Source organism: Octodon degus, unplaced genomic scaffold (genome assembly GCF_000260255.1).
Source record: "Octodon degus isolate 3935 unplaced genomic scaffold, OctDeg1.0 scaffold00017, whole genome shotgun sequence".
In the NCBI taxonomy this organism is placed as follows: Eukaryota; Metazoa; Chordata; class Mammalia; order Rodentia; family Octodontidae; genus Octodon; species Octodon degus.
In genome coordinates, this window is record NW_004524593.1 from 3,012,653 (window position 1) to 3,023,014 (window position 10,362).

General features: G+C 38.6%; 1 protein-coding gene and 1 pseudogene across 9 annotated transcripts in view; one reads left to right on the plus strand and one right to left on the minus strand.

Annotated features, from left to right (window-relative positions):
• The window catches only part of Rabgap1l (RAB GTPase activating protein 1 like), a 711,712-nt gene that overhangs the window by 376,087 nt on the left and 325,263 nt on the right, over positions 1–10,362 (minus strand). The window lies entirely within an intron of this gene.
• Positions 3,962–5,028, plus strand: LOC101590544 (annotated as a pseudogene). Its single transcript, XR_002820184.1, has one exon. The product of XR_002820184.1 is annotated as a mediator of RNA polymerase II transcription subunit 27 pseudogene (transcript).

The window sequence follows — 10,362 nt, forward strand, 5'->3', positions numbered from 1 at the left end:
AAAAAAGAACAGGCCTGTTAGTTCACAATATTGTGGCCATGATATATTTGACTTCTAATCTTCAAATTAATTTGTGCTTATGTTCTCAAACTCTTATTATGGCTAAGAAATCATTATGACATAAACCAACATAATAATAAATATCATACTTTCCGATGTATTGACATAAAGTGTGATTAAATCCATAATTAATATTCATGAAATAAACTGTCCTGAGTTATAAACACATAAAGATTAACATATTTATGGAAAATATATTTGCTTCATTGAATGTTCATAATCACAAATGCTAATGATTTTGTGACAGTGCATGCATGTATGAAGATATATTAACATTAAACAAAATGAAATTTAAAAATAAAACAATTCTTCTGACTGGGAAGGGTAACAAGTTATGAGGCAATCAACATTGAAAAGTTCTCACATATTGCATACTAAATGAGAAGTACAAGGACAAAATTTTCACATCAAAATGTGTCTCATATGACATTGAACTAGTATCAGAAAAGATGAATAATAAAGTATAACTATTTTCATGTCAATTTTTTCTAGATTTCATATTAGGAAAAATATATAACACTTGTATACTTGATTTACAAGTCTGATTTATTTCACTTATCATATGATCTCAGTTCCATTCATTTACTTTCTAATGAAATGATTTCATTCCTCTTTATGGCTAAATAATATTCAACTGTGTATCAATATCAATTTTCTTTATCCATTCATCCATGGACAAGCACTTAGGCTGATTCTAAGACTTGGATATTGTGAATTGCTCCATAATAAATATGGGTGTACAGATATCTCTATAGTATGCCTACTTTAATTCCTTCAAGTATATATCAAGAAAGATTACAGCTACATCAGGTGGTGTTTCGCTTGTTTATTTGTTTGCCTTTTTGTGAGACAAACCTTGCTAAGTAGTTTTCACTGATCTTCAAATCACTATGGAACCCAGGCTGGCCTCAAATTCATGGTGATCTTCCTGACTCAGGCCCTTGAGTGCTGGGACAATAGGCATATATGCCATGACACCTAGCATTATTTTTAATTTCCAAAGTGGCTGTAATAATTTACATTCCCACAAACAGTGTTTAAATGTTCCTTTTTCCCTGCATCCTCATTAGCACTATTTTTGTATGTGTGTTCATTACAGTATTTTCAGTGCATATTATTTATGCAAAATATTGTTTGCACATAGTATTTTCACACATGTATAAAGACGACTTTGTTTCCATCCATCTCCTCTTTTATGTATTTTGATGATAGCCATTTGGATTGGGAGGAATGAAATCTCACTGTAGTCTGAGTTGTATTCCCCTAATGGGTAAGGATGCTGAACATTTTTTTATGCAGTTATTGGTCATTGAGAAATATCTACTTGTTTCATTTGCCCATTTCTAATTAATATCTTTTTGGGGTTAAATTTTTTATTTGTTTACATGTAGCAAATTAATCCTCTGGTCAAACAGTAGCTGGATAAGATTTTTCTCTTCTCCTGTAGTCTGTTTCATTACACTTGTTTTTACTACTGTGCAAAAGCTGCTTAATTTGATGCAATCCCATTTGTTGATTCTTGGTATTACCTTCTAAGCCATTTTGGAGATTTATTCAGGAACACAATGCTGTATCTATGTTTTGAAATGTTTCCATTATATTTTATTCTAGAAGTTGCAAGGGTTCAGGTCTCACATTTAGGTCTTTAAGCCATTTGAGTTGATTTCTGTATAGGAAGAGAGACATGGATCTAGACTCAATCTTCTGCACTGATAATTCATTTTTCCAAAACGAATTGTTTAAGGGGATGTCTTTACCCCAATGTATGTTTTTTCACTCCTTTGTCAAGAATCAGATGACTATACCTATGTGGGTTAATTTGTGCCCTCTAATCCACTCCACTGGGTTACACGTTCCTTTTTATGATAAAACGATGCTTGTTTATTATAATAGCTCTATAATATGTAATTTCATTTGAATACTGGATCCCAGTATACATGTCTCGCCTGCGCTGGTTAGACTTCTCCCATCAAGCCCAGGCTAGCCATTGAGTGAGACCTTCCTCCGCATTTTCGGGACCCTTCCAGCCGCACTCTCCAGAACTTTCCACCACTCCCATTCAGCCCAAGCTCAGGCCTGGCCAGTTTGTGGGAGAGTTCACACGCTCCCCTGAGCCTCCTGGACCACTCCAGACCCAGCCCAGGCCTAGCATGAAACTCTGCAGCTGCAGTCCCTGCAGAGAGAATACAGGCCAGAACAATCCAAGTAATCCAGGAGCAGAACATCTTGGCAGAGGAGCACAACAGAGTCACTGCCAAGGACTGCAGCAGGAAGGAGCTGAGCACAGGAGCCAGACAAAAGGCAGGCACAACTGGACGAACTCAATCTTAGTAGATCTACACCTGAACTTCAGTAGGTGCTAAGGTTGTAACAGCACCAAAGAACGGAGGTCAGTGCTATACAAAATGACAAAAAGAAGGAGCAAAATGCCATCTCAGGCCCCAAACCCACCCAGAATAAGTGCAGAGGACACTAGCACAGAAGAAATTGGGAATCACACAGCTGAAATATCTGAAACAATGGCCTATGAAGTAAAAAAACAACTACAGAAAGGTATAGAGGAACTCAGATCAGAAATAAGCTCTGAAATTTAAAAAAAAAAAACCTCACTTAACTCATAAAGAAATTCATAGGTTGAAAGGCAAAGGATGTAAAACAATACTGCACACCCCAGCACCTCAGAAAAAAGCAGGGGCAGCAGTCCTGTTCTCAGACAGTCTCAACTTCAAACCAAGAATGATCAAATGAAATAAAGAAGGCTGGTATATACTGGTTCAGTGAAAAATTCAACAGAAAGAGGTAACACTCATAAATATTTATGCACCAAACACGGGAGCATCCAACAATATAAGACAAATCTTAATGGACATGAAAAATCTAATATCCAATACCACAATCTTAACAGGAGACCTTAACACCCCCTTATCCCAAAGGGACAGGTCAAGCTGACAAAAAATTAAGCAAAGAAGTTGCAGAATTGAACAAGAGCTTGGAATACATGGACTTGGTGGACATATACAGAGTGTTCCATCTAAAAACAGCTGAATACACATTTTTTTCAGCTGCACATGGGTCATTTTCTAAAATAGACCACATACTGGTCCATCGGTCATACTTAAGTATATGCAAGAAAACAGAAATTATTCCATGCATATTATCTGACCACAGTGCAATGAAACTGGAGGTAAACGACAAAAGAAACTAGAAAAAAAAACATAAATACATGGAAAGTAAACAATACCCTACTCAGTAACCAATGGGTCACAGATGAAATTAAACAAAAATTGAACAACATCTACAATACAATGAAAATTCAAACACAACTTATCAAAACTTATGGGATGCGATGAAAGCAGTCCTCAGAGGGAAATTTAGAGCTGTGAACTCACACATTAGGAAAACAGAATGAGAACAAATAAATATCCTAATGTTGCAGCTCCAACATCTAGAAAAGGAAGAGCAAACCGAACCCAGAGCCCAAAGACGGGAAGAAATCAAAGATGAGAGCAGAAATTAACTGAACACAGACAAAGAAAACAGTTCAAAGAATTAATGAAGCAAAAGGCTGGCTCTTTGAAAGATTAAATAAAATTGATAATCCCCTAGCTAACCTCATCAAAAAGAGGAAAGAAAAAGTTCAAATACAAGCAACAAAGAATGAAAAGGATGTAATTACCACAGACCCAGTGGAAATTCAGAAGACTATCAATAGCTACTTCGAGAATCTACTCTGACACAACAGAAGACACAGAAGAAATGGACAGATTCCTAGAAAGGTACAAACTACCAAAACTAAATCAAGAAGATATAACAACTATGAATAACCCAATAACAGCCAATGAAATACAAAATGTAATAATAATTAAAAAAAACTACCGACAAAGAAAAGTCCAGGGCTGTGGTGGCAACATGGCGGACGTGTTGAGCGTCGGCATGAACCTGGAGGCCTTTGCCCAGGCTATCAGTGCCATCCAGGCGCTGCGTTCCAGTGTGAGCAGGGTGTTCGACTGCCTGAAGGATGGCATGCGGAACAAGGAGACGCTGGAGGGCCGGGAGAAGGCCTTCATTGCGCACTTCCAGGACAACTTGCATTCGGTCAACCGGGACCTCAATGAGCTGGAGCGTCTGAGCAACTTGGTGGGCAAGCCGTCTGAGAACCACCCTCTCCACAACAGAAGACTGTTGAGCCTGGATCCAGTGCAAGACAAAACTCCGCTCTACAGCCAGCTCCTGCAGGCCTACAAGTGGTCCAACAAGTTGCAGTACCATGCAGGTCTTGCATCCGGCCTTTTAAATCAACAGTCATTGAAGCGCTCTACAAATCAGATGGGAGTGTCAGCCAAGCGGAGACCAAAGGCTCAGCCCACCACCCTGGTCCTGCCGCCTCAGTATGTTGACGACGTGATCAGCCGCATCGACAGAATGTTTCCTGAAATGTCCATCCACCTGTCCAGACCCAATGGGACGTCAGCAATGCTTCTGGTGACTTTGGGGAAGGTATTGAAAGTGATTGTCGTCATGCGGAGCCTGTTCATTGATCGAACGATCGTAAAGGGCTATAATGAAAATGTCTACACAGAAGATGGCAAGCTTGACATATGGTCCAAGTCCAACTATCAAGTATTCCAGAAGGTGACAGATCATGCCACCACCGCCCTGCTTCACTACCAGCTGCCCCAGATGCCAGATGTTGTGGTCAGATCCTTCATGACTTGGTTGAGGAGCTACATAAAGCTGTTCCAGGCCCCCTGCCAGCGCTGCGGGAAGTTCCTGCAGGACGGCCTTCCCCCTACCTGGAGGGACTTCCGGACCCTAGAAGCCTTCCACGACACCTGCCGCCAGTGAGCCTGCCCAGCCCCAGCCTGTGGGACGCCCCGTTGCCTGCCCCTGCTCCAGTGATCCCTACCTCCCACGCCCGAGCCCCCCGGCTGTGTCCCACTGCTCCTCTCCAAGCAAGGGGACAGTCACATCAGCAGTCGTGCTGCTCTTCCGGTGAGCCAGGCCGGCCCATCAGTCATGTCCATGCCGTCCCCGGGAGTGCCCCATGCATGCATGTATTACCTCGCCGGGCTCAGGCCTGTTGTGGTTTTGTAACTTATTTTTATAAACAATAAACCTTTGTACCCAGAAAAAAAAGAAAAGTCCAGGTCCTGTTGGATTCACAGCTGAATTCTACAAGAAATTTATGAAAATTATAACCCCTGTACTCCTGAAACTCTTCAATGAAACTGAAAAGGAAGCAATCCTCCCAAAATCAATCCTGGAGACAAGTATTATAATGATACCAAAACCAGGGAAAGATGCAACTAAGAAAGAGAACTACAGGCCAATCTCCCTCTTGAACATAGATGCAAAAATCCTCAATAAAATCCTAGCAAATAGAATACAGCTAATCATCAAGAAGATTATACACCATGACCAGGTAGGATTCATCCCAGGGATGCAAGGCTGGTTCAATATACGCAAATCTATAAATGTAACACACTATATCAATAGAGCCAAATCTAAAAACCACATGATTATTTCAACTGATGCAGAAAAGACTTTTGACAAAGTCCAATGGCTAACATAATTCTAAATGGGGAAAAACTGAAATCTTTTACTCTCAGATCTGGTACAAGACAACGATGTCCTCTATCACCACTCCTATTCAATATACTTCTGGAAACATTAGCTAGAGCCATTAGGCAGGAAAAAGAATAAAAGGAATAAGAACAGGGAAAGAAGAAGTTAAATTATCATTATTTGCAGATGGCATGACACTGTACTTGGAAGACCCAAAAAACTCTACCAAGAAGCTACTAGAATTGACACACAAATTCAGCAGCATAGCAGATACAAAATCAATACCCAAAACTCAATAGCATTTTTCTACACAGATAACAAACACACTGAGAGGGACATTTTTATATGCATAAGATGGGTAAGGCAATGGTCATGAGAATCTTCAGCATTTTTTTGAAACTAGCAGTTAATTGGTAGTATTCTCACCCTTACTAAATATATATGTTGATACCTGTGAACTAAACAACTGCACTGAAGAAAACAATGTGTAATGGTAGGTTTATGCTTAGAATGCCTGTCATTCTGGTCTTCTGATTATGTACTGCTTGTCATGATATACCAATTACTGTCATACTGTCTCTCAAGTAAAATTTTTTTTAAAAAAGGGCAATAAATGAAAACAAGAGACAAGAAAAAAAAGTCACAGGACTGTCCTGCTACAATGCTGTATATGGTTAGATTTCTAAACTTCTATGCAAAAATATGTAATTGTTTATTCCTATTTTTTTAATATTTTTTAAATTTTTTTTCTTCATATTCTGTAGGGACTTAAAGTTTAACATGTCAATACTTGATGGAAAATACCTGTTCCATGTTATGCCTAAGATGTTTGATATTCAGACAGATAGTGAGATTAAGCTCAACTGCCTATGTTGCAGGGTAATATTCATAAGTTTCTCTTATGGATGGTTAACAACCTAAGTTTGCAGACCAAAAATCAGAGAAAAAGAAGGGCTTCAAGGACAGCCAACATTTTGGCCATAGCCTTTCAAGGTCAGTGAGGACTCAGGACATAAGAGAACCTGCACTGTAACACCATGTAACTCAGTTGTATCCCAATTTTCCTGATCAAGGAGATTATGAGGCGACAGAGGAAAGTGATTGATGATGTACAGTGTGCCTAAGAAGAGTCATATGGAGAGAAAACATTCTCTCAGGCTTTCACACAGAGAGCAAATTGGTCGAGCAATGGCTATGACTCATGCACATGGCTGACACTCACAAAAGATCTACAAACTGCAGTGCAGGGTTTTAGGATAAATCTTGAGGGGATTTGACTGACCTGATCAGATACAAAAGTTACGTTACTTGTTAGATAGGTCTTGCTTTATCGTCTTAACGATCCAGCAGAAGAGTATAAAAATAAAGTATGAAGAGTAAAACCATATTAATATACTGAGCAGTAAAAGTCTCAAGTCAACTTCTTTTTTTTTTTCTTTTCTTTTCTTTTTTGGTGGAACTGGAGATTGGACTCGGGCCCTTGCACTTGTCAGACAAGCATGTATTCCACTGAGCCATCTCCCCGGCCAAGTCAACAATTTCGGTCATTGCCAGTCTTATGGAAAACGCACTACTATTATGGACTACATTGGAAAATGTTGCTGAATCCAGGCACCTACAATATTTAAATGATAATGGAATACTCCTTCTCTGGCAAAACTAAACAAAAAAGTGGGATACAAATGAACGACTGTATTTTTGTATCTGTATGCTCAAAATAGTTAGGATAAATACACAGCTGCATTCTCTTGGATCACTGAACATAGAGATTTGTTCTAATAGTGTTTGTGAACAGGATATCAGGTCTGCATCTTGAACAATGAATAACCACTAAGACAACAATCTGCAATGTATTAATAAAACTGCTAGTAATTGGTTTTGAAACTGTCTCATTGCTGTTTCTCAAAAAATTATTTTTATTTTGTGTGTGTGTGTGTGTGTGTGTGTGGCCAGCTCAGCCCACCAGGGGGCGGGGCTGGCTGGCATGTGGTGCTGGAGGAGTGAACCGCAGCCCCTGTGCTTTGTTAAGCTTGTTCTAAGTAGGTGCTTTAGACCACTGAGCCATCTCACCAGCCCCTCTCAAAAAAATATTTTTAAAGAATGTCATGTTAACATATATGGTCTTGATGAAGTTTTAAATGAATTGAAAACAATTTTTAAAAATTTCTCAGTTTTGATCCCTTATATGGAACATATAAATAAACAAAATCAATACAAGAAAAACTCTTCAGGTCCTCAAAAAGTTTTAACAGTGTAAAGCAGCTCTGAGATTAAAATGGAAACTGCTGCCAACAGACACATAAATTAGATTCTAGGGCCTAGACTACACATTTGGACCCAATCAAAAACCTGTCAGAAAGAATTGTGATTAAAGACTGTAGTTCAACTGGAAATGCCTTGTGAAAACACAGAAGGAAAATCATCTAGACATAGAAGCCAATGTTCTTCCATTTTTAAAAAATGGGAAAAACAAGGTACCACAGTAAGGTTTTTGCTCCCTCTTCCTCCTTTTCTCCTTACCCTTCCTTCTTCACCCAATCCTTTTTTAGCCTCCTTTTCCTGGACCTCCTTGTCCTCCCCTTTTTTCTTCTATCATTCGGTCTATCACACTTTATTCAAACACTCTTATTTCTGGACATTCAGTCATTTCCACTGTTTTGGCCACACTGTGGCTTCAGCAGGAGTTTTCTTCATGTATGTGCTGGGGGTTACAGATGGCTCTCACAAGGAGTTGGATGTTCACTCATGAGAGCAGAGTCACCTATCCTCTAGACTAGAGAAAATGAGGAGTCCTCCCATCCCTTTGAACAGAACACATTGTGTTTCATGCTGTCTGGAAGGAGAAAGAAAGGACCTGAAAACTGACTGCAAGGAAGTTTGGGAAGCTAGTGGGTGATCTTGGAATGGACCTGCCTTCATCTTATTCAAAGAATTCAGCCAGTTGTGATTTTCTTTTCAAATGGTAACTGGCAGTATAATAAATGAGTATATTTGATTTTAAAAAAATGCCAGCAAATTATAGGAGTTATAAATTATAGCAAATCACCTACACACACACAAAACCACACACACCATTTTCAAGGTCTTTACCTGATATATAACTCTTCAAGATCAAGTTTCTTGAAGAAGCAACCTCTGGCTCCTTTTCCATTTCCTCCCCAACTCTTGTCCCTTAAAAGTCTAACTTTCATCCTAACCTCTTTCCTGAAACTTTAAAAGTAGTAAATAAATCCCATGGATACAATGATCATTACGTCCACTTTTTTAAGACTGAAAATTCAACATAACTTATGATTTAAAATACACAATTTGAACATACTGGTGATTCTACTTTTTACTCACAATTGTTCTTCTCAAAAGCAACTTTTCTTACTAATAACAAATAGCATTATACCTATGTGTATCAATATGTTTATGCTGCTATTGTTTGGTTTATTCTTTTGTATCTCTGCTGTTTTTGCTCTGACAACTGAAACTTTACCTTTAAGAGAATAGCACCATTTAGAGTCAGCATTTGTTACTTTTAAAAACCCTCCTTTAGCACAACCTACCACCTCATACAAATGCATACAAATCCTTTACTAATTTTGCCTTATAACTTTACAGGTCTATCAAAGATCTGTCACTTATACTATACAGTTAGACAATTATTTTATCTGAATAAATGAATAATTTTAGTTAATTTCACTATATTATTAGGAAACTCCACACCTGTAAGTAAATGTTCTTTTTTTTTTTTTTTAAATCTTCTCTGTTAGTGAAAACATGATGTCAGTAACATGAATACACTGATTTCCCAGAAGAGTAGTAGTTGACAGTAGCTTTTAGCCTCGAAGTTTATTTCTACTGCTAGTAAATATTTGTTGAATAGCAAACATCCTATTTCAAACCAAATAAAAGTTAAATAATACTTTAAAATTATACTGAAAATATTATTGAGAAGTGCTATAAAATGAGTTTTGAGTGCATTTAAAAATTATAAGTGGAAACTACCCACTCGGGCCCCCCTCTTGTCCCTCTCTTGGACAGTTTTCTTTCTCTCAATAAATATATTCTGCTCATAACCTCCGTTTGTTCCTAAAATTCATTCTTCAGTTTTAGAGAACATGAACTGGTGCAGGTCAGGTCCAGAGATCATTTTTCCCTATGTCATTTGGAGGTTCCCTATATGGTTTGGAGGTCACTCACCCGAGACCAGTTTTTTCTTCCCTGTATCATTTTGGAGTTTCCCACCAAGATCATTGGACGGAGGTATGAGTTTGCCTTTCTTTCATAAATTCTGAATTGGGACTTGCTTAGGTAACAAATTTATGTTTCAAGTGTTAATGTCTTTGCCCATTGCTCATAATTGTTCCCAAATGAGTCACTAGCCCAACCCCCAACAGGAAGAGACCCTGTTCTGTATTCGTGCCTGCTTGCTACTTGACTCAATTTCCCATTTGATACTAGATTTAATCAATTTTACCTGAGCAATGGTGCTTGTAGTCTCATTGGCTGACCATAGTTTGGTCCCACCTCATGCCCAACTAAGCAAGTTCCCATGTCTTCACCACCTTAGACCCACCTCACCACATGATTTTCCTCTATAAAAGTCCCTGCAAGAGACAACTTCCGGGGGGGAAACTACCTGCTCGCCCCCCCCACCTCCTGTCCCTCTCTTGGGACAGGAGCTTTCTTTCTCTCAATAAATATATTCTGCTCATAAGAAAAAAATAAATAAATATATTCTGCTCATTA